The sequence below is a fragment of the Myxine glutinosa genome, chromosome 2 (assembly GCF_964187855.1).
Source record: "Myxine glutinosa chromosome 2, kmMyxGlut1.1, whole genome shotgun sequence".
NCBI classification, from domain to species: Eukaryota; Metazoa; Chordata; class Myxini; order Myxiniformes; family Myxinidae; genus Myxine; species Myxine glutinosa.
In genome coordinates this window covers 255,991,945-256,017,339 of record NC_136262.1, presented here as the reverse complement: position 1 = coordinate 256,017,339, position 25,395 = coordinate 255,991,945, and positions in this window count along the sequence as shown.

Below are 25,395 nucleotides of genomic sequence, written 5' to 3'. Positions count from 1 at the left end.
GGTGGGACGATGCCTGTAGACAGGGAGGAGTTTATTGTTGCAATGATAAGTGGAGAGAGAGCAGGGAGGGAGGCTTTGACAAAGCTGGAGGGGATGGGGTCAAGAGTGCAGGTGGCAGTTTTCATTCCTATGAGGAGTTCAGAGAGGTCAGTAGGAGAGATTGGGGAGAACCGAGACAGGGGATGGCAGGACAAGGGGGGGCAGGTGGTTGGAGGGGGAGCGGGTGCGGCGGTGGTCAAGCTGTTGTAGATGTTGTCAATTTTGCGTTGGAAGAAAGAGAGGAAGGAGATGCAGTTGTCTACTGTGAATGACTGGGTGGTGGTGTTCAGGGGGCGGAGGAGTTTGTTTATTGTCGAGAAGAGTGCTTTTGGGTTTCCGGAGCCAGAGTGGATAATTTGAGAGTAGTAGGCAGAGCGGGCGCGGGAGAGGGCATCTTTGTAGTGTTGTATGTGGTCCTTGTAGGCTTGGGAGTGAACTGTGAGACCCGTTTTATTGCGGAGTCTTTCAAGTTGGCGAGCACGAGTTTTCATCAGGTGGAGTTCAGGGGTAAACCAGGGAGCAGAATGGGTGAAAGAAACTGTTTTGGTTTTTACAGGCGCAAGCTGGTCAAGGCAGGAGGAGAGAGTGTGGTTGTAGTAGTCAGTGAGGTCGGAAGGGGTGTGGAGGTCAATGAAGGGAGAGGTGGACATTTTTTCAGAGAGGGTGGATGAGAATGAGGTAGGTGAAAGAGCGTTTAGCTTACGGAAGTTGATTGTGCGATAATGCCTTGGTGTTGGGGCGGGGATGTTGATGGTCAGAGTGATGGCTAAGTGGTCAGAGAGGGTGAGGTCGGAGCCATAGAGATGGTGCAAATTTAATCCAGTGGAGCAGACAAGGTCCAAAATGTGACCACGGATATGGGTAGGAAAGTCGACATGTTGAGTGAGGTTAAAGCAGGTGAGTAAATCAGTGAAGTCAGTGGTTATTGTGGAGTCAGTGGAGTCCATGTGGATATTGAAATCACCAAGGAGGAGGATTGAGGGGGAGAGGGAACATAGCTGGGTCAGAAAGTAGGAGAAGTCAGACAGGAATGATGGGTGTGGTTTGGGAGGGCGGTAGACGACAGCCATGACTGACTGCGTGTGACCAGAGAGTTTTAAAGCCAGGTGTTCAAATGATGGAGCAGATGAGATGGAGATGAGGTTGGTCTTGATGTCTTGACGGTGGATAACGGCAATTCCACCACCTCGGCCCTCCGAGCGTGGTTTATTGACGTAGGAATATCCATTGGGTGTGGTGAGGTTGAGTGTGTAGTAGTCCAGAGGTTGTTGCCAGGTTTCGGTGAGACAGAGAAAGTCCAGTTTGTTATCCAGGATGTATTCGTTCAGGATGAGGCATTTATTGTTGAGGGACCGGGTGTTGAACAGGGTGAGCTTGATGTTGTTTTGAACAGCAGGGATGAATTCAGGTGATTTAGCCAGGGTTCGTAGGCAAGAGGTGCGATCGTGTGGGTTGCTGTGACCAGGTGCGCTGGGACGAAGAGTGAGAGTGCGCTGAGCCGACCAGAGGACGGGGATGGAGTGACCTGATTGCAAATAAACAAACTTGCGACCGGAGCCACGGTGAATGTACCTGGGTCGTCGGAGGAGTCCATTTGATTTGATGGCAGAGATGCATGATGGGGTGGAGCGGGTATTGAGCAGAAGAAGCCTTGCGGCGGAGTACTTCAGAGCCATGCCAGGCAGGAGCGAAGGGACGAGTACGAGGCCAAGGTCGAGGAGGCAAAGCGGCAAACGCAGCGGCAAACGCAGCGGCAAACGCAGCGGCAAACGACTGCAGCCGCTAATCAAGACCACAGCGGCAAACAAGGCCACAAGGCCACCGGCAAACAAGGCCACGGCCACAATCAACGGGAGCGGGCCTTTCGAATTCCGTATTCCGTACCATCAAAAGCAGATTCTGTTATCCAGCCGGAGAACACGCGGCACGTGCGGGTGTGAAAAGGCAGGACAGGTGTGAGATGTCAGGTCAGAAAGGTAGAAGCAGACCCTGTACATCCATCCAGTCGGAGAAGCGGCGAATATGCAACGCCAGCGTCCTCTCGCAACCGAACAAGCTTTCCGCAACCGAATATCTCAATTACTAGTACCGACTGCAAAGCCGCAATGAGCCGGCGAAGCCAAAGCCTCTTGCCACTATTTTACCCATCACTATGGTATCAGTAGGTTAGGTAGTTGGTAGTAGGTAGGTGTAGTAGGTACCGTACCTGGTAAGACTTGGTAAAAGAGAAGAGCAGACAGTCCTCCCCAATGGCAATACCTGCATACAATAAATGTCACAAGAAGCTTAAGGAAGTAACTATACGATGTGCTAGCTTAAGGCGTATTTTTAACTGGGCTTAACATACGTTTTCACAGTAAGTGTGTAGTCTTCTAACTTCAGTCGCTGTCAGGCGTCAGGGCTGGTTCTCTGACTCTCCGGGCACGGCGGCTTCGTCCACCAGAAGAAGTTAGCTTGCAGTGATTAATTCGGTGAATTCCGTCTCAACTTCGGATATTTCCGGCCGTGAAAAACTATCCGTATTTCTAAACTAAATATGTAAACTGCTTATACCGTATTTCTGGCCATGAAAAACTATCCCATACGGCCGCGAGATTTCTAAAAAAAAATTCTTCGTCAATGTTAGAATATTTGACGCCGTTTTCACCGTCCGAAACGCGTAATAAGCTTTAAAAAAATTTTTTCCCCAAATGCTCGAATCTCATTGGTTCTGGTGTTTGATGACGATTTTCGTTGAAGATAACGAGGTTGGTCTTAACGTATTTTAATTACTAATGAGAGGTTTCATTAGATTGTGAATCAAAGAACGACGGGTGAAACAAACTCCTATTGAACTTTTTCGCAATTGTTTTATGCAAACTTCCGCATCCGGTCGATGGCGCCCACCATTGAGCGCTTTCATTTGAGAAATATTTTTGCAAATGCTCGACTCTCATTGGGTCCGGTGTTTGGTGACGCGTTTTGTTGAAGATAACCAGGCCCGTGCGGGCCGATGTTGGTCTTAAATTATTTTATTAATACATTGGAGGTGCATAAGATTGTGAATCAAACGACGACGGGTGAAAGAAACTCCTAATGAACGTTTTAAATTTGTTATGCATACTTCCGCTTCTGCAAGATGGCTGCGCCCACTGCGCTTCGGATTCTCGAGCCAAGGCATCATCAGGTTTTCAACATAATACGTACTCGTTTATTGACAACACCGGCTGCAAAGCCGCAATGAGCCGGCGAAGCCAAAACCTCTTGCCACTATTTTACACATCACCATGGCATCAGTAGGTTAGGTAGTTGGTCGTAGGTAGGTAGGTATAGTTGGTAGTAGGTAGGTGTAGTAGGTACCGTACCTGGTAAGACTTGGTAAAAGAGAAGAGCAGACAGTCCTCCCCAATGGCAATACCTGCATACAATAAATGTCACAAGAAGCTTAAGGAAGTAACTATACGATGTGCTAGCTTAAGGCCTATTTTTAACTGGGCTTAACATACGTTTTCACAGTATGTGTGTCGTCTTCTAACTTCAGTCGCTGTCAGGCGCCAGGGCTGGTTCTCTGACTCTCCGGGCACGGCAGCTTCCTCCACCAGAAGACGTTAGCTTGCAGTGATTAATTCGGTGAATTCCGTGTCAACTTCGGATATTTCTGGCCGTGAAAAACTATCCGTATTTCTAAACTAAATATGTAAACTGCTTATACCATATTTCTGGCCGTGAAAAACTATCCCGTACGGCCGCGAGATTTCTAAAAAATAATTCTTCGTCAATGTTAGAATATTTGACGCCGTTTTCACCCTCCGAAATGCGTAATAATATTTTTTCAAATGCTCGAATCTCATTGGTTCTGGTGTTTGATGACGATTTTCGTTGAAGATAACGAGGTTGGTCTTAACGTATTTTAATTACTAATTAGAGGTTTCATTAGATTGTGAATCAAAGAACGACGGGTGAAACAAACTCCTATTGAACTTTTTCGCAATTGTTTTATGCAAACTTCCGCATCCGGTCGATGGCGCCCACCAATGAGCGCTTTCATTTTAGAAATATTTTTGCAAATGCTCGACTCTCATTGGGTCCGGTGTTTGGTGACGCGTTTTGTTGAAGATAACCAGGCCCGTGCGGGCCGATGTTGGTCTTAAATTATTTTATTAATACATCGGAGGTGCATAAGATTGTGAATCAAACGATGACGGGTGAAAGAAACTCCTAATGAACGTTTTAAATTTGTTATGCATACTTCCGCATCCGCAAGATGGCTGCGTCCACTGCGCTTCGGATTCTCGAGCCAAGGCATAATCAGGTTTTCAACATAATACGTACTCGTTTATTGACAACACCGGCTTCGCCGGCTATTATTCAACCTAGAAAGGTGGTTTTGGTGTCTAAACCTAGGTTTTAGGGCCCAAGGAATCCAATTGAATAAATAAAATTACCATCAGTTAATTATTTATTGACAAGTCCAAGATGGCATCCCAAGGTGACATCCTGATCCACTAAAATGGCTCCGTCGAATAGTAGTCAACCTAGAGAGATTTTTTCAATGTGTATACCTAGGTTTAAGGCACCCAGGAAATCATCAAAATTACTTAAATAAGCACAAAGTAATCAGGTAATCCAGTAAGCCAGGTTTACCAGCCCATTAGGCATTTGTTGTCTTATACAGTTAGTCGCTATTCATCGTCATCCTCCGACTCCTCTGGAAGAAACTTGTTATGTGGATTGTCACATTCTTCAAGTTGGCACGGTCCACAGGCAGTAGTACATGGTAGTCCATATCGTCTACAAGAGCAGCGGAGTGTCTTGCAGGCAGTGGAGCAGTTACAATGAATGACCTTCAAGAGACTGTCTGGAGCATTACAAGTGTACATTTCTTTTGGAAATGTCTAAAAAATATGGATTTTGTTTATGCATACATGTACCAAATAATATACTTATTCCTTTTGAGATGAAAATAAATTGTTTGTCAGATTTTTCAAGTCCCCCTCCCCAATATAAAATAGTCTGTCCCTTGCCATAACCTCTCAAGCTTTGTACAAACCTTTGTCTGTAATGATCACTGAATACTGTGGACTGGAGTCACAGGTGGCAGTGGTGTAGACACATTAATAATAATAATAATACATTTATTTTCGACTTCCGCTTCCGGTCCGGTATGAAGAGGACGCAGGCGTCACATGCTCGCCGCTTCTTCGACCGGGCCACTGTCAATTGCTTGCTTTTTTTGGTGGTCGTGCGGATTTTTTGACCATTGAGACTGCCCTCTGCATAGCCCCGGCTCTGCTCCCTGCTTCGCCTGCCCGGCTCCTTCGCCTGCTCGCTGTTTCCTCGGGCACGCTCTCGTGGGTTGTGACCATCGCAGCGGTTTGGTGGCGGTTTCCCGCCGTGATCTAAATTTGTAGCGGCGGCGGTCGATTGCCGCTTTGCCGTGATCAACCTTGGCCTCGTGATCGTCTCTTTGCTCCTGCCTGCCCTCTGCTTGGTCCCGGCTCTGCTCCTGGCTTCACCTACCTGGCTCCTTCGTTTCCTCGGGCCCGCTCCCGTGGGTTGGGACCATTGTTTCACCTCCTCAACCTTGGCCTCGTGATCGTCTCTTTGCTCCTGCCTGCCCTCTGCTTGGTCCCGGCTCTGCTCCTGGCTTCACCTACCTGGCTCCTTCGTTTCCTTGGGCCCGCTCCCGTGGGTTGGGACCATTGTTTCACCTCCTCAACCTTGGCCCCGTCTCGTCTCTCCGCTCCTGCCTGACATGGCTCTGCGGTACTCCGCCGCAAGGGTCCTTCTGCTCAATACCCGCTCCACCCCATCATGCATCTCTGCCATCAAATCAAATGGACTCCTCCGACGACCCAGGTACATTCACCGTGGCTACGGTCATAAGTTTGTATATTTGCAATCAGGTCACTCCATCCCCGTCCTCTGGTCGGCTCAGCGCATTCTCACTCTTCGTCCCAGCGCACCTGGTCACAGCAACGCACACAATCGCACCTCCTGCCTACGAACCCTGGCTAAATCACCTGAATTCATCCCTGCTGTTCAAAACAACATCAAGCTCACCCTGTTCAACACCCGGTCCCTCAACAACAAATGCCTCATCCTGAACGAATACATCCTGGATAACAAACTGGAGTTTCTCTGTCTCACCGAAAAATGGCAACAACCTCTGGACTACTACACACTCAACCTCACCACACCCAATGGATATTCCTACGTCAATAAACCACGCTCGGGGGGCCGAGGTGGTGGAATTGCCGTTACCCACTGTCAAGACATCAGGACCAGCCTCATCCCCATCGCCTCATCCTCATCATTTGAACACCTGGCTTTTAAACTCTGGTCGCACGCAGTCAGTCATGGCTGTCGTCTACCGCCCTCCCAAACCACACCCATCATTCCTGTCGGACTTCTCCTACTTTCTGACCCAGCTATGTTCCCTCTCCCCCTCAATCCTCCTCCTTGGTGATTTCAATATCCACATGGACTCCACTGACTCCACAATAACCACTGACTTCACTGATTTACTCACCTGCTTTAACCTCACTCAACATGTCGACTTTCCAACCCATATCCGTGGTCACATTTTGGACCTTGTCTGCTCCACTGGATTAAATTTGCACCATCTCTCTGGCTCCGACCTCACCCTCTCTGACCACTTAGCTATCACTATGACCATCAACATCCCCACCCCAACACCAAGACATTATCGCACTATCAACTTCCGTAAGCTAAACGCTCTTTCACCTACCTCATTCTCATCCACCCTCTCTGAAAAAATGTCCACTTCTCCCTTCGTTGACCTCCACACCCCTTCCGACCTCACTGACTACTACAACCACACTCTCTCCTCCTGCCTTGACCAGCTTGCGCCTGTAAAAACCAAAACAGTTTCTTTCACCCATTCTGCTCCCTGGTTTACCCCTGAACTCCGCCAGATGAAAACTCGTGCTCGCCAACTTGAAAGACTCCGCAATAAAACAGGTCTCACAATTCACTCCCAAGCCTACAAGGACCACCTACAACACTACAAAGATGCCCTCTCCCACGCCCGCTCCGCCTACTACTCTCAAATTATCCACTCTGGCTCCGGAAACCCAAAAGCACTCTTCTCTACAATAAACAAACTCCTCAGCCCCCTGAACACCACCACCCAGTCATTCACAGTAGACAACTGCAGCTCCTTCCTTTCATTCTTCCAAAGCAAAATTGACAACATCTACAACAGCTTAACCACCACCGCACCTGCTCCCCCTCAAACCACCTGCCTCCCCCCCCCTTATCCTGCCAACCCCAGTCTCAGTTCTCCCCAGTCTCCCCTACTGACCTCTCTGAACTCCTCATAGGAATGAAAACTCCCACCTGCACTCTGGACCCCAGCCCCTCCAGCTTTGTGAAGGCCTCCCTTCCTGCTCTCTCTCCACTTATCACTGCAACAATAAACTCCTCCCTCTCTACAGGCATCATCCCACCATCCCTCAAAATTGCTGCTGTTACCCCCATTCTGAAAAAAACTGGACTCAACCCTGACACCCTAAATAACTTCAGACCCATCTCCAACCTACCCTTTCTGTCAAAAGTTTTGGAACGCGCTGTAGCCACTCAACTCAAACATCACCTCTCTGCCAATAACCTGTATGAAACATTCCAATCCGGATTCCGCTCCAACCACAGTACTGAAACTGCTCTCCTCAAAATCACCAACGACCTTCTCCTCTCCTCTGACGCTGGCAACCTCAACATTCTCGTCCTCCTCGACCTCAGCGCTGCCTTTGACACCATCGATCACACCATCCTCCTCACCCGACTTGAATCCACCTTTAACGTTACCGGCACTGCCCTCTCTTGGATTAAATCATACCTCTCTGACAGACGCCAGTTCATCTCCATCAATAACTGCAAATCCCCCACTGCTCCCCTCCCCCAAGGTGTCCCCCAAGGTTCAGTTCTTGGCCCCCATCTCTTCATCCTTTACCTGTCCCCCCTCGGTCACTTAATCCGCCGTCATGGTCTCCAATTCCACTGCTCCGCCGATGACATCCAGCTTTTCATCTCCACCAAGTCCGTCTCCACCGACACCCACTCTATCCTGACAAACTGCATCACTGAAATAAAATCCTGGCTTCAAATTAACTTCCTCAAGCTTAACTGTGATAAATCTGAAATAATCATCATTGGCCCAAAAACGCTCACAAAATCCACCCATAACTTTGCCCTCAACATCGACGGTATCCCAGTATCCACCTCCCCTCACATCCGGAATCTTGGCATCATCTTTGACCAAACCCTCTCCTTCGACAAATAAACTAAACAGATCACAAAGTCAGCCTTCTTTCACCTGAAAAACATTGCCCGTCTCCGCTCATCCCTCTCCTCCACGGCTGCAGAAACCCTCATCCACGCCTTCATCACCTCCCGTCTGGACTACTGCAATAGCCTCCTCTATGGTTCACCCTCAAAAATCACCAATAAACTCCAATACATTCAGAACTCCGCTGCCCGTCTACTCACCCATTCCCGGACCCGTGACCACATCACCCCCGTCCTTTACAAGCTTCACTGGCTCCCCATCCCCCAGAGAATCCAGTACAAAATCCTCCTCTTGACATACAAAGCCCTCCATAACCTGGCCCCATCCTACCTGGCTGACCTCCTCTCCAGACACACTCCCACCCACAACCTCCGCTCTGCTGGTACCAACCTCCTGACCCCCTCCATCCGGACCAAATTCAGATCCTGGGGGGACAGGGCCTTCTCCATCGCTGCCCCCACCCTCTGGAACTCACTACCTCACACCATCAGAGACTCCACCTCACTCACCACATTCAAAACATTACTCAAGACCCACCTGTTCAACACTTCATTCAACATTTAACCCACAGCATTTAACCCCTGACTATCTCTTCTCCTTCTCCCTCCTTTTTGCTTTGAATATTTCCCTATTGATTCTTGTCTTTTTGCAATTGTTGTTTTCATGTATTGTTATGCATTATGTTTTCCACTCTGTCAAAGCACCTTTGGGCTTCTTGAAAAGCGCTATACAAAATAAATGAATTATTATTATTATTATTATTTTATATAGCGCTTTTCAAGAAGCCCATTACATTACACTCTTATCTCCAATCTGAAACATACACTTGGTTCATTAGCTGGTGAGTCGGAGGATGACGATGAATAGCGACTAACTGTATAAGACAACAAATGCCTAATGGGCTGGTAAACCTGGCTTACTGGATTACCTGATTACTTTGTGCTTATTTAAGTAATTTTGATGATTTCCTGGGTGCCTTAAACCTCGGTATACACACTGAAAAAATCTCTCTAGGTTGACTACTATTCGACAGAGCCATTTTAGTGGATCAGGATGTCACCTTGGGATGCCATCTTGGACTTGTCAATAAATAATTAACTGATGGTAATTTTATTGATTCAATTGGATTCCTTGGGCCCTAAAACCTAGGGTTAGACACCAAAACCACCTTTCTAGGTTGAATAATAATTGAGATATGGCCATTTTAAGCTCCTGGCAGCCATCTTGGACGCCATCTTGAAAATGACCCCTTTCCGGAAGTCAGATGTTACTAGATTTTTAGTATGTTATTTAGCATGCCCAATGGTACCAGAATCCATTGAAAAACCTTTTGTATCAATTTTTGGGGGGTTCAACCATATATTGACCCCTCTACACTTGTCCAATTGACTCAGTGCCACCATTTTCTTAAATCCATTGGTGTCTTGTCCTTTGTCTTGGGCATTTAGAATGATTACTTCTCCATCCCAGTTGAGCTGACCTCTTACCTCCTCTTAGCTGTTCCAAAGAGCCTTCTTTGTCTACTTCTAATCTGCCCAACTCCTTTTTTTAAATATACATTCCTGCTTTAATAAAAAATCATTTTCCCAGTTGTTGGTGCATATCTGTTGATATTTCGTTTTATATTTTTCTTACTTGTTTTTTGCAATTGTTGGGGATGTATTGATTGCTGTTTTGGTTTCTTGTGTGACATTTTCCATTCACACCTGTCTTTGGAATTTTTTTGCTGGTTGGGTTAGGGATACCTTCTCTGGTTTGTTGTCTCTGTGCTTGCTTCCAACTTGGATTTGGTAGTCTGTTGCACTTTTTACGTTATCGGTCATTTTACGTATTTGGGATGCATTGATTTTTGGAAAAACATTTTGGAGTTTGTTTTTCTTGTTTTTTATATCCAGTTTATTGATTTCAGATTATGGCCGGTTTGATATTCCACAGCTGTACTGCAATACTGGTATTGTGAGTTGGTTTATGCCCTCATTTTGTTCCTTGGAGATTGGTATGTTTTCAGGATCAGCCTCATTCTATGCAGATATTCTTTGGTAATTGCTTTGCGCATTTCTTTGTGACATATTTGGTGGCCCTCTTCGACTTTGAGGTATTTGCATGATGCTTTGTTATCTAGCTCCTGTTTTGTTACCTCCGCCACGAAAGCTGGATGTAGGTTATGTTTTCATCCCTGTCTGTCTGTCTGTTTGTTTGTCTGTCCGTTTGTGAACAAGATACCTCAAAACGTTGTGGACGGATTTGGATATATATATATATATATATTGTTGCGGTTTTGAGAACCCCTCACTTTGTAAATACTTGTAAATAATATTCCATCATTTAAAAGGTTAAAGGTCGCACCCATAGTTAGTCCATACGCAACACGTAGGACACCATAGGAACTTTAGTTATTTCCTTATTATGTGTCAGATAAGGCCGTGTTCCCAATAGTTGAATCTGCGTTGCATTAATCAAATAAGATAGGCCCCATTCGCTTCCTTTCCAACCTCTCTCTCCCAATTATATTGCACGCTTCCGCTTGCCAGCAGCGTTCGCTGCGTTGAGCTGAAGTTTGCTCAAACAAACGCCATTGAACATGCGGTCTCAGGCCGAGGAAAAAGGGGGTGGGACACAAGAACGAGGCGTGGCCCTGTCAACTCGCCGTCAAGGGCGGAGCCGGTGAGCCCTCGCCAACCAACCAGGGCTGAGGTGAGCTCACTGGCGGGCGTGGTTTCGAAGTGTGCGCATTGATCTCAAAGCGCATTATATAAGCGCGCGCGCGCAAAGCCCTTTCACGGACTCGTTGGGAAAGGTGCTTCATGAACTTATTGATTGGGAGGCGCGCTTGTTCCACCGGACTGCGCAGGGGACCATCGATTGTAACGGACTTCAACCAGAGTATTCATTCGGCGGCCTCCTTTTGCAAGGACTTGAAGGACGGCGTGCAAGAAGAACTGCGTGAGGGTGCCCTTTGATACGAACTGCCTTGTTGAGACGAACATTAATAGAGAGAGAGAGAGAGAGCGTTGGCACGCTATACGTTTATCCCGTGCGTAGCCTCCCAGTCCCCCCGAGATACCTAAGGTCCGCTCGCGTCCGACGATAAGCGCGAAGCTGCCTGCTGGGTTTCGCCCGTGAAACCGGAGCCTGGACTGGAGTGGACCGGAGCCGGATCCCATCGCCTGGACCATCTGCTTGGACCTTCCTCCCCTACCACTACAATTCCGTGTGAGTGTGTCTGTTTGTCCTGGGGTTATAAGTTAAGACTGTATAGATAAGATTGCCCTGTGTCCTTTTGTTCCTTCTTCTTCTTGTACATGCTTTCCTTTCCTCTTCTTTGGCTTGTAAATAAATTCACCTTGTTCTTTCTTGGTTTTCCTAATCCGATCGCCTCCGTCCTTTCTTTCAATTGAGTACCTGTGGCACGATTTGGAAACCGCTCAGGATCGGGTTAGTCTTTGTTAATGGCTCGGGCCGCGGATTGCTAACCGCTCGGCAATTTCCATCTTATCCGTGGTTCGAGCGGGAGTTATTTCCCTGCTTTACGGTCGAGTTAGTAAGTAGGTATTTGGGACTTCATTGACCAATCACCCTAGCTAATTCCAACCGGAAGGAGCGTCATAGCTTCCAGGATTGGGGGATGGCCAGCTTAAAAGACAAGGGGATTAACCCCCCCCCCTTGATAAGGGGAGCGCCGACCCCCAAATCCGCCACAATATATATATATACAGTTGTGGCTAAAAATATTGGCACCCTTGCACTTTTTTCAACTCATGCACCATTTCTTCCAGAAAATTGTTGAAATTTAAAAATATTTTGGTATCCACATTTGTATTTTTTTTGGTTTTCAGTGGAACAAAACAAAAAAAGCTGAAAAATTACTAAATCTTACCTTATTCCACACAGAAATGCTAAAATGGCCCGGACAATATTATTATTGGCACCTTTTAGAAGTTGTGAGAAATAATTAGATTTCAAGCAGGTGAATCTTCTTTAATTCAGAATTGAATTCACCTATGGTGAGTTGCAGGTGCCTGCAATATAAAGATCAGTCATTCAACCAGTTTGAAGAGAGAAAAGGAGTCATTCTGCTGTTTTGTGTCACTGTGTGTACCACAATGAGCATTGTGAAAAGAAAGAAAACCAGAGAATTATCTGAGGAGGTCAGACACAAGATTGTGGCCAGGCATGGACAATCTCAAGGCTACAATTCCATCTCCAGAGACCTTGATGTTCCTGTGTCCACCGTACGCAATGTTATCAGGAAGTTTAAGGCCCATGACACTGTAGCCAACTTCCCTGGACGTGGCCGAAAGAGAAAACTTGATCGAAGATTGCAGCAAAGGATTGTTTGAATGTTGGAGAAAGCACGTCAATCAACTGCCAAACAGATTCAAGCTGACCTTCAGACACGAGGTACGACAGTTTCAACTCGCACCATCCGTCGCCATCTCAATGAAAGGGAGTTCTATGGTAGGAGACCCAGGAGGACCCCACTGCTGAGAGAGACACAAAAGAAAGCCCGACTGGAGTTTGCCAAAATACACCTGAACAATTCAAAATCCTTCTGGGAGAATGTCCTGTGGACAGATGAGACCAAATTTGAGCTTTTTGCTGAGGCACATCATCTCTGTGTTTACAGAAAACAAAATGAAGCCTTCAAAGAAAAGAACACCTTCCCTACAGTAAAACATGGAGGAGGTTCAGTCATGTTTTGGGGTTGCTGTGCTGCCTCTAACACTGGGTACCTTGAATGTGTGCATAGCATCATGAAATCACGAGGTTACGAAGGCATTTTGGAGCGCAATGTTCAACCCAGTGTCATAAAGCTGGGTCTCCATCGAAGGTCATGGGTCTTGCAGCAGGACAATGACCCCAAACACTTCAAAAAGCACTGAGGAATGGTTCAAGACAAAACGCTGGACTGTTCTGATGTGGCCAGCATTGAGTTCAGATCTAAATCCTGTTGAACACCTATGGGGAGATCTGAAAACAGCAGTTAGGAGAAGGCACCCTTCAAATCTGGGAGAACTGGAGCAGTTTACACAAGAAGAGTGGGCCAAACTGCTAGTAGAGAGGTGTAAGAAGCTCATTCATGACGATAGGAAGCACTTGACTGCCTTTTTTTTTTTGTCCAAAGGCCGTGTGTGTTGGCAAATATTAAGTCTCGGGTGTCAATAATTTTGTCAATGGCATTTCTTTTTATTTTCTGATTAAAACGGATATATTAAGTTCTGAATCAACAACAAAGGTTCTGTAATATTAACAGTGAAATAAAGAATTGTGGGGACCAAATACTTTTGTCAATTTCAACTTATTTTTAAAGAAAATTGTGAGTTATTTGAAAAAGGTGCAAGGGTACCAATATTTTTGGCCACGACTGTGTGTGTATATATAATATATATAATATATACAAAAAACTGACATTTTTTGTTTCAGAGGTTTCCTCCTATCTTTCACCGTTCAGGAGATTAGCGCGTGCAGACAAACAAACAAACAAACAAAAACTTTCTTTTATATGTATAGATGTATAGCCAATATATATTGTTGCGGATATGGGACTTGGCCTCAATATCCGCTTGTAAATACTCCCCTATTTCCCCAATACTCCCCAACTATCCCCAATCCCCCATTCCCTAGTCCCATTGCCTGTAAATAACACTCTGTAGAACCGACCTTCCCCTTTTTCCCCCATTAAATGTCGTGCCCAGGTCCACCGCATCTCACGTAGACAACTTTCGGACATCTTGCTAGTTATTCTTAGTCTATGTCAGTTAAGGACTCGTTTCCATTAATTCTGACTCTTCGTTGCACCAGAATGTGATTATATGGCACCAGTAGTGAGTTTAGGACCTTCCCTTACCTCCTCCCATCTTCCCCATGTCCACTGCAACAACAACTACAACAACAACTACAACAACAACTACAACAACAACTACAACAACAACTACAACAACAACTACAACAACAACTACAACAACAGAGGGGCGCGGCGCGGCGTGCGGGGAGTGTGCGTCCTCACACCGGCGTGGTTAGCCGCCATTGCCCATGCGCTCCACGGGGTTACCACGAAGGGGCTGGCTGTCAGCTCCTCGTCTGGGGCGGAGCCAGTAACCCCCCCCCCGCACCCAATAAGAAGGGCGGACCGATTCCATCTGGGGCGGAGCTAACTAGCCGAGGGCGTGTCACTCCCCGCCGGATATACGCAGCGACTTACCGGACGTGACGTCAGATGCGCCCCCAGCTTGAAGAAGAGCCAGTCACCACCTCCAAGCGCTGAGTGAGCTCCACGCATTGACCCGGTATTGCAGTACCTCCGAGAACGGTGCACCCCCTCCGAGAACGGTGCACCTTGAGCCATCGACTGCCCGCTTTCCTTGCCATCAATCCCCGTGTGAGTCAGTTTTTGTCCTGTTTATCTGTCGTCTGTCAGGGAATGAGATAAGTGTGTCTAAGTGCCTGTCTTTCTATGCTGTCCCTCTTGTAGTTGTAATCTGACCTTCCGCCCTAATATAACCTCCTCCGGAGGTCTTGAGAACTGAACCCTTGGTGTCGTGTCATTTGAATCCCAGCCGTTGTGTCCTTTTCCTTCATTGACCTAGCGTAGCGCGACTCGGCAACGTTCGAGTATAATTGGGTAACTTGTGCGGACACGGCGGCCATTCCGCTCGGCCCACCATAACATCAAAGTCGTGTCTGTAACAATTGGTGTCGAGGAGTGAGATTGGACCCGGAGCGCGTTTACGCGCTCGAAATTATAAAGGCGAAATTTGATTTGTTTTACGGAAATAAAAACCCGAATTTTGAAAGTCGCGCTATGGCGGATCAAGACAGCTGGGGTCCGGTAGAGGAGAGTGAGGCAGGGTCGGTCCAGGACCAAATTGAGGGACGTGAGGAGAGCGAAGCAGCGAGGGTAGCAGACGCACAAAATGGCGCCTCGCTGGTCACCGCGCCCGCGACCGTGGCAGCGCCCCTGGTGGATTTGAACCTTTTTTTTCTACAAATGAAGGCCCTTATGGACAAGAATAGCGAAGAAATGGAAAGCAGAATGATGGGGGTAATGGGGAACCGGATGGATGCTCAGAGTGAGCGATTGGAGGGCCAAATGGGGGTAATGGGAAACCAATTGGGGGTAATGGGAAACCAAATGGGGGTAATGAGGGACGAAGCGAGGAGTACCGGTGAGGGATTAGACAATAATTTTAAGGGATTAGACAAGAAATTAGAGGGGTTAGACAATGGGATAGAAGGGGTGAAACATGGGTTAGGAAGTAGAATAGAGGGATTAGACAATAGACTAGGGGAAATACAGGAGGGGTTAATGGGGGTAGAAAACAGAATGGCCGCTCAAGAGAATCAAATGGAAGGGATGCAAAAGGGGTTAGAGGGGTTAGAAAACAGTATGGAAGGCAAATTGAGGGACATGAGGGACCAAGCGGAAAGGGAAGTTAACCAAATGGGGCAGCAGATAGAGGGGGTCAGAATGGGGGTAGAAACCAAACTGGATGCTCACAGGGAGGAAATGGAGCAGATGAGGGTGGCATCTGGGCAGGAGATGCAAGTGATGGGAGAGGAGATCAGAAGAGGAGTGAGTGAGGAGGTCGGAGGAGTGCGCGAGGAGGTGAGGCACTGTAAGGAGCGCATGGAGAAGGAGGTGAGAAAGGGGACTGTAAAGTTACAAGGGGGCATAGAGGACCTGACGCAGGAGGTGGAGCAGCTGACGGTGGGACAGACGGAGTTAGTGGAGCAGGTTCAAAGGAACACTGCGGTATTAGGAGGTTTAAAAGCGACACAGAAAGAACTAAATGATGACTTGGTAGCGACGAAGAGGGAATGTCAGATGGTACGTGAGGGACTGACAACGAGGTTGGACGAGGTGATAGAGGTAATGGAGACGAAGGACCGGCAGGTGAGGACGCACCTGGAAACGGTCAAGGTAGCCTTGGAGGACGAGCTTGAGGAGACGTACCGGGGAATAAAAGAGGTGAAGCAGAAATTAGAAGAAGTGGAAGAAGGGGTGAGCGAAATTAAGAAGCGACGGAGAGGGGATAACAAAGAGATAAAAGAGGAAGTAAAAGAATTGGTCCAAAGTCTGTGTTTGGATCGTGATGATGTGCTCATTAACCGGATGAGGGATTCGCAGGTGATGGAGGAGAAGCGAAGAGAAAGAGGACCCGGTGTAAGTGGTGACCAATATGGTCGTGCGTATGATGCGCCAGGGGATTTAAGAAGCTTGGGGGTCGAGATGGACCCGGGTGTTCGTGAGAGGCCGTTGGTGAAGTGTGCGACAGGTCTGGTGTGCGAAAGAGGAGGTGTGCGAGAAAGTCCGACTCTGGGGTGTGTGAGGAAAAAGTGCGTGCCAAGGAGTGAGGGTGCTGGCGAGAGTGAGTCGGTCGTAGCGTGTGTGCGAGGGAGCACATGGAGGCGCGGTGTGGTAAGTGTTACAGAGGGTGTGACGGGAGAGTGTGCGCAGGAGTGTGCGCGAGAAAGGTGTATGACGGACAGGTGCATGGGGAAAGAGTGCGCTGTCAAAGGCAAGGAAGAATGCACACCTGTGGTGAGTGTTACAGAGGGTGTGATGGGAGAGTGTGCGCAAGAGTGTGCGCGAGAAAGGTGTGTAACGGACAGGTGCATGAGGAAAGAGTGCGCTGTCAAGAGTAAGGGTGAGTGCGCTGTCAAGAATGGAGGTGAGAGTAGTGAGAGTGACAAGGAGCGTGAGTTGGATGTGACAGGTGAGAAAGGAAGCACACCTGGAATGGTAGAGCGTGAGTGGGAATGCACGCTGGAATTGGTAGTGAGGCACGTGGTAGGATGTGCGAGTGAGGGCACACCTGTGATTGTCACAGAGGAGGTGACCGAGGAGGGGGCGCGAAGAGGTGTATTGGTGAGGTGTGCGAGTGACGAATGTGTGCCAAGGTGTTCGGTGGTCAGGTGTGTGACCAAGGCTGTGAGTGGAATGAGTGTACCGAGGTGTGTAAGGAAAGGTACGAGGAGCATGGAGACGGCTGGATGTGTGAGCAAGGAACGGGCTGCGGGGTGTAAGAATCCAGGTGAAGCATCGACGGTAACCAGGTTAGAGGTTAGGTCGACTTTTAGCCGAAGCGGGCCCTCGGTGCGTGCCGGGCCTCGCTTTGAACGGCTGCGTCCGTGCTCCACTAGGCGGAGCGGGCAGCCCGATAGAAAGGGTCGTCATGGCGACCACTTTTTGTTGAGGCAGTCCGGCAGGGCGAGATCGGGACATTGGATGGCTCCACGCCGAGATGGTGCGTGGGATCTCGGCCCGGGTAAGCCCCCGTCCCTGCACCGAGTGCCGGCCGCATCCAGCCGCTGGCACGGAACAACCTGCATTCATGGCTTGGCTTTACGAAGCCGGGCTTTGGACAGGAATTGGCGCACCGAGAGGCATTAGTGAGTAGACTGGGTGATGAGGTTAGTGTTTTGGACCCAAAATTAGAGAAAAACAAAATTTGATGATTGGCAAGGGATTGGCAGTAGTGATTGGCAGATGATGGGTAGTGATTGGCAAATTTTTAATTTGTTGAAATTTGATGTGCAAAATTGGTAGTGAGCGATGGGCCCGGTGGGTAAGGCTGGCATCCCTGCCGCCCTTCCCATGTGGGGGCAAAGGAGCAATAGCTTATGGGGTGTATGGCAGTGAAAACTAGCCCGGGTGGGTTAGGTTATATTGATAGGGCCCTAGAAGATGACAGTAGGTAACGTTAAGTTTAGTTAGTGACTGATACCTGTAGTGGGGACGCAGGTAGATTAGTATGGATGATAATGACGTGGGAGCGCAATAGTTTAAAGGGACGACTGGGAAGCGCAAGTTTCAGAGGGGAGTAGTTAGATGAGATGATGCCGTGTGTGTGAGAATTGAACAGGTGTGATTGCACAGGTGTGCAACTGGACAGGTGTGTGGAGCAGTGTATGAGTAGTGAGTGTTGTGGATCAGCGCGAATGCGCTTGGGGAGAGAAGGGTGCAGGTGGCACCAGGTGTGAGAGCACAGGTGTGCAGGTACAGGTGTGTGGAGAGAGTTGGAGTAAGTGGTACGGAGTGGTGTGCATGGTGCGAAGGTGTGGATGGGGGAAGAGTGGACCCCTTTCACGAGTACCCGGGGCGGGTAGTGTAAGTGTTAGGTAGAGGGTACAGGTAAATTGTGGTTGGATATTGGCATTTGTGGTGCGGTTGCAGAATGGTGTTGTGGATGGGTGCACTAGTGTCGTGGAAATGGCTGGGCGTGTAGCCTGTTAGTGTGTGTAGTTGGTTGGGCACTCCACCACTGTGAGGATGTCGGCCAAGTGAGGCCGCAGGTGGGCTCTGGGAGCCGGTAGTTGTGAGTGGGTGCCTGAGGATCCCGGGTGTGGATCGGGCAGCCCAGTGCCAGAGAGGGCACCGAGTGGAGAGAGCGCCAGAGGGCCTTCCCCAGGTAGTTAGGTTAGGGTAAGGAGCAGGTAAGCTCGGAGGCAACTGCAGTGGTGGAGGTGTGCAGGTGGGTAGACCCGCTGGGAGAGGTACACGCCACAGCCCGGAAATTGTGCGAGGGCACCGAGAGATGAATCGGGGGAGTGAGACCCCAAATTGAAAAGCACCACAGTTTGGCCAATGGGAATTGGTTTTTAGAACCCATAGTGTAAGAGGGCCAATGGTTTGGCCGGAGAAAGACCCCGGGTAATGTAAAGTTGTTAAAGTCATTTAGGAAATAGTTAGGATTGATGAACCTGTCGCACCATACGCAGCCACTTACCTGTGGTGATGATGATGACTCCACACCTGTGTTTTCTTTGTTTGTGTTGCAGAAATGAGAATTGCTGTGAGGATTTGTGAGACGCATCACGACGTGGATGAGACATTGGGGTGATTCCATCTCTCCCTCCCTAGGAGGGACTGATGATGAATTGGTGATAGCAAATTATGATGTTGAGTTGGAGATGGCAAATTTTGACGAAAGTTGAAAATGGCAAATTTGATTGGTTAGGAGGGAGAGAAGACGAATTTGGTTTATGGGAGGAACGGGGAAGACAGTAGGGATGTTTGTTGATTTGTAAAGTAGATGTTTATGGGTAGTTTTGTGTTTTGTGGATACAGTAAGGGGTAAGGGAGGGGCCATGTAGGTTACCTGGTGGGGGGGGGGGGGCGTACGGTAGGAACGTACCTGTCTCACCTGGTTCCCATGTGCCCCCAGTGTGCATTACCTTACATTGCGTGCACTTTTGCGCCCTTACCACCTTACTCACTTGTCTGCTTCTTTTGTCTCCCACCTCCGAGGATCTGGCTTTGGGGCAGAGAGAGAGGAGAGAGAGGTGCTGGCTTCGCAGTTGTGGGCCTGCACTTTCGCTGCTTGCTGCTTGGATCGATACACCATATGGACCGCAATGTTTGTGGCCACCCACAATGGACCGCAGTTCTTTTGCGGCCAAGCACCACCCATGGATGGACCTATGGGTCAACGTGGCACCTATGCCATACAGGTGAACCACTTATAGTTGGCCCCCTGACGGCCACAATAAAGAAATGGACGCGGTTGGCGCCTTTCTTTATTTTTGAAAGAAGTAAGAAGGCCACGTGCACCACACGAACAGCAAGAGACACCTGCAGGGTTAGGGGTTGTTGAATTTATTTTTATTCATTGAACAATGGTGACTGCACCGGATGGTGCTGACCGTGTGATGGGGTGGTGCTTTTGGTGCTGGGAAGGGGTGCTCTGCACGTTATTAAAGGCCGTAAGGCCACAGAGCACTCGTGGGTTGGTGTATCGATGCTGGCATGCGTGCTCTCTCTCTATGCATAACATCTGCATGTGTTCCTCCAAAACAGGTCCTGGATCGTAGTGTAAATATCAGCGTAGTCTTGTAAATAATGCTCCCTACCGGCTGTATGTTTAGTTTGCGAATTCTTTCCGGATTCGGTTATCCTGTGGGTGTGTTTCTGTGAGGAGAAGGGTGCAACGTCGCAGGGGGACATATTTACTCATTTGTGAATATCTGTAAAACTGTCGCACTCAGGGTAGAGTTCATAGTAGAGGGAACTACATCTGAGTGCCACACTAAAATAGGTAAAAATTTATCGGGTCGGGACACCCCGAGGGTAGAGAAGGGTGCAATGTTGCGGATATGGGACTTGGCCTCAATATCCGCTTGTAAATACTCCCCTATTTCCCCAATACTCCCCAACTATCCCCAATCCCCCATTCCCTAGTCCCATTGCCTGTAAATAACACTCTGTAGAACCGACCTTCCCCTTTTTCCCCCATTAAATGTCGTGCCCAGGTCCACCGCATCTCACGTAGACAACTTTCGGACATCTTGCTAGTTATTCTTAGTCTATGTCAGTTAAGGACTCGTTTCCATTAATTCTGACTCTTCGTTGCACCAGAATGTGATTATATGGCACCAGTAGTGAGTTTAGGACCTTCCCTTACCTCCTCCCATCTTCCCCATGTCCACTGCAACAACAACTACAACAACAACTACAACAACAACTACAACAACAACTACAACAACAACTACAACAACAACTACAACAACAGAGGGGCGCGGCGCGGCGTGCGGGGAGTGTGCGTCCTCACACCGGCGTGGTTAGCCGCCATTGCCCATGCGCTCCACGGGGTTACCACGAAGGGGCTGGCTGTCAGCTCCTCGTCTGGGGCGGAGCCAGTAACCCCCCCCCCCGCACCCAATAAGAAGGGCGGACCGATTCCATCTGGGGCGGAGCTAACTAGCCGAGGGCGTGTCACTCCCCGCCGGATATACGCAGCGACTTACCGGACGTGACGTCAGATGCGCCCCCAGCTTGAAGAAGAGCCAGTCACCACCTCCAAGCGCTGAGCGAGCTCCACGCATCGACCCGGTATTGCAGTACCTCCGAGAACGGTGCACCCCCTCCGAGAACGGTGCACCTTGAGCCATCGACTGCCCGCTTTCCTTGCCATCAATCCCCGTGTGAGTCAGTTTTTGTCCTGTTTATCTGTCGTCTGTCAGGGAATGAGATAAGTGTGTCTAAGTGCCTGTCTTTCTATGCTGTCCCTCTTGTAGTTGTAATCTGACCTTCCGCCCTAATATAACCTCCTCCGGAGGTCTTGAGAACTGAACCCTTGGTGTCGTGTCATTTGAATCCCAGCCGTTGTGTCCTTTTCCTTCATTGACCTAGCGTAGCGCGACTCGGCAACGTTCGAGTATAATCGGGTAACTTGTGCGGACACGGCGGCCATTCCGCTCGGCCCACCATAACATCAAAGTCGTGTCTGTAACAATATATATATATTGTTGCAGATCTCGAGCCCGTCGATGTACAGAGGGGGGTTAAACCCTTTTCCCCCTCGGGCCTTCGAGTCCACGAGGCCGCTACCCACTTTACACTCGTGGGGCGGATTGCGGAGCAATTCCAGCCGCCACCCCCGTAGCGAGCGTGCGGAAGGGTCTCTGGTCGAATCCCCAAGTACCTTCTATACACACGCCGCCACGAGAACGGGGACTGGACCTCGCACGAGTCACGCTGGTCTGATATGCCCGAGCGGTTTGCGTGTCACGTGACTCGTGCCATTAATTATTATTGAACCCGATTGAGCGGTTTTACTTCGTACAACGCGAGGCCAATGGTGGAAAAGATGTATGTATACGGCCAAATGGAAGCAAAAGAACACAGGTGTATTATTACAATTTGTACAAATGATCAGGGCAAAGAAACACAGGGTAGAAACTTAACGTCCTTAACTTAATCCCCAGACAAGGGCCCTTTCACTCACGCAGGGAAAAAGATGAAGAAGAAGGACGCGCTCAAAGCACGGCCGCTGGTGCCGTTCTCCCCGGTCAGCTCCTTGGGCGTGTCGCTTGGGATGGTCGTGGCATGTGCCGGGAGCCCAAGCAGGGAGATCGTTGGAGCCTCGGGCCCCGGGAGAGATCGTCCTCGAAAGCGCTTATAACAGGGGCAGAACGCAGACTACAGGGAGAGTTCGTGCTTTCGATCACAGAGCGCAGAGAGAGCTGATCACAGAGAGCCTCGATCACACACACAGTCGCTTCAGAATCCTGGGACATAGAGCTCGTTTGGGGATCCAGGGCAGGGTTTTATAGCCCCTCCCCAGAGTCTTACCCGAATGTTCCAAGCACCTCCCCTGGCTGCCGTTGTTAGCCACTCCCCTTGAGCTCCCATTGGCTGCTTGCGGCTTACCGGCCACTCCGCTTCAGCTCCTCCCTCGGGCCTCGCAGACCTATTCTGGGCGTAGCACATGGCATTCCAGGCCCAATGAGGCCTACCCTTACGTGCCTGCTTCAACGCATACAAACACAGGAAAGGAGACTATGCTTAACATTTAATGAGACATAACTGAACTAAGCGAGGCTACATGTTGTGGTGCAACTAACTAAGAGGGGGGTTATCTTTATTCTCAAAACTACAACAATATATTGGATATATATATATATATATATATATATATATATGTATATATATATATAGACTTGGCATTTAAGATGGAATTTTTTTTTTTCTTGACTTGGGTTTACTTTCTTAACTCAGTATATCAATCTGGTGAGTTTCTTTCACACTTTGGTGATTTATTTGTTAAAAGAACCATGTCACTGATTGCCTGTCGCAGCAAGAAGTCAACAACAGGATTCTATCACAGGTGGTGTGGCAAAATGTACGGACAGGTGCATTTGACGATTGGCTTCACAGTCGGGTATACAAGGGTTGTTGCGTTCTGTATTAGTGGAAAACAACTGCTGCACGTCTCCAAAAGTTATTGCCGCTTCCTCTGGAGATGGTCCGTCAACTCGACAATGCTGTTTGTCATGGAGTGGTGGCTTTACGAAATTACAGCATGAAAGAGCGTGCTATTGCTCGGCAGTATGGCATCACTCAAGGTCAGGTGTCAAAGATCCTGAAACGAAATGCTCAGAGGGGTGTCCCTACTCCAATACCGAGGCCAGGACGTCCCCACAGAACCACAATGAGGGATGATCGCCAGCTGCACCGGTTAGTCCGCAATGGCCGTACCAAGTCAGCTAATCGGCTTAGGGCTGAGTGGCAGCAACTGACAAATGTGCCTGTATCCAGAAGACTAGTAAACCAACGACTGGTTCAAGCAGGCTATCGTGCCAGGCGTCCCCTGAGAAAGCCACGCCTGACCAGACAACACCGCCAGCGCCGATTGCAGTGGGCCAGAGAGCACAATCAAAGGCAGCCAGGACACTGGAATCACGTGATCTTCAGTGACGAGTCTAGATTTCTGGTCGATCGTCAAGATGGCCGCGTCCGAGTGCGCAGACAAGTGCATGAAGCCTACAACAAAGATTGTATTGTGCCAAGAGTCCAAGCTGGAGGTGGTGGGGTGACCGTTTGGGCTGCTTTTCATGCAGGGGGCAAAACTGACCTGGTTGTTCTGAATGAAAACCTGAACCAGTTCAAGTACAGGGCCATTCTGGAAGAAACATTGCTTCCATTTGCTCGTGCAGCCTTTCGAGGAAACTTTGTCTTCCAAGATGACAATGCACGGCCTCATCCTGCTCGCATGATCCAACACTTTCTTGCTGGCCGTGGTGTAGACCATATGGAGTGGCCTGCCATGTCCCAGGATATGAATCCGAGAGAGAACTTGTGGGCAGAATTAACGTGTCAAATCGACCACTTGGACCAGCAGCCGACCTCTGTGCGTGAATTGCAGCAGGCTATTGTCACTGCATGGCAAGTGATTCCTGTCCAAACCTTGGCAAATCTCGTGAACAGCATGCCTCAACGTGTATGTGCTCTCCTGAATGCTCGTGGGGGTTACACGAAGTACTGAACTGTAATTTTACTGTCCGTAATCCCAGTCGTAATTTAACTTTTGTTTTTGTTAAAAAAAAATTTGGCTAATGTGCAAAATAAAGAGATACTTCTGGAAAACGTACAGAAGTTTAACACCATACTGTCCATGAATTGAGTTCGATATCAGTTTACATCACTTTCAAGGATCAATTTATTTGTTTCGAAATGTCAAATGTGGTTTTTGTTTCTTTTAAAGGTGTCGTGGTAGTGGTTTGGGACTCAAGACCAATGACCGGAAAACAGGTTTACAAAAGATCCAGACTTTATTAACTGGTTGTTCACTTCATTCCAATACCAAATAACTACCGTTTAACTCAATGGACCAGGTAACTCTATCCGCATAGTCCCTCTTCCTTGGCCGATGTCTTCTCCGCAGCGCCGTACTCGTGGTACGCGTTCATTCCATCGGGCAGAGCTTCTGAGGACAAGTGTCCTGACTCAAAGTTTGCTCTGGTTTATATGGACAAACTGGAGTTAATCCCCTGTGCACTGAATGTTAATCCTCCGTGTGCTAAAGCTCCTTGGTCATCCACAATCGCCCTCCTGGCATCAACTCGCTCCCCTCCTGCTGTGAGTTCCATTTACCTCACAATAGGAGGGTGCTCTAGCCCGGGGCTGTACAGGAGGTGGACAACGGACTCCCAGCTTTAACAGAGCGAGATACATTCCTAACATTCTTACGACCACCTATTGGTTCACTCACCAATCTCATAACTAGTTACATAGTATAAAGATTTATTCTACCACAATCCCTCATCTTTTTGTTTTATGTTTATATTAACCATTAATCTAAACATCAATTTAAGTAAACAATCAATCTCTACAAGTAAACATCAACACAAGTATAAGTAAACAATCAATCACTACAAGTAAACATCAATACAAGTATAAGTAAACAATCAATCACTACAAGTAAACATCAATACAAGTATAAGTAAACAATCAATCACAACAAGTAAACATCAATACAAGTATAAGTAAACAATCAATCACTACAAGTAAACATCAATACAAGTATAAGTAAACAATCAATCACTACAAGTAAACATCAATACAAGTATAAGTAAACAATCAATCACTACAAGTAAACATCAATACAAGTATAAGTAAACAATCAATCACTACAAGTAAACATCAATACAAGTATAAGTAAACAATCAATCACTACAAGTAAACATCAATACAAGTATAAGTAAACAATCAATCATTACAAGTAAACATCAATACAAGTATTCAAACCATAACTTTGGTAATCCAATTTCCTTAGGCATACACC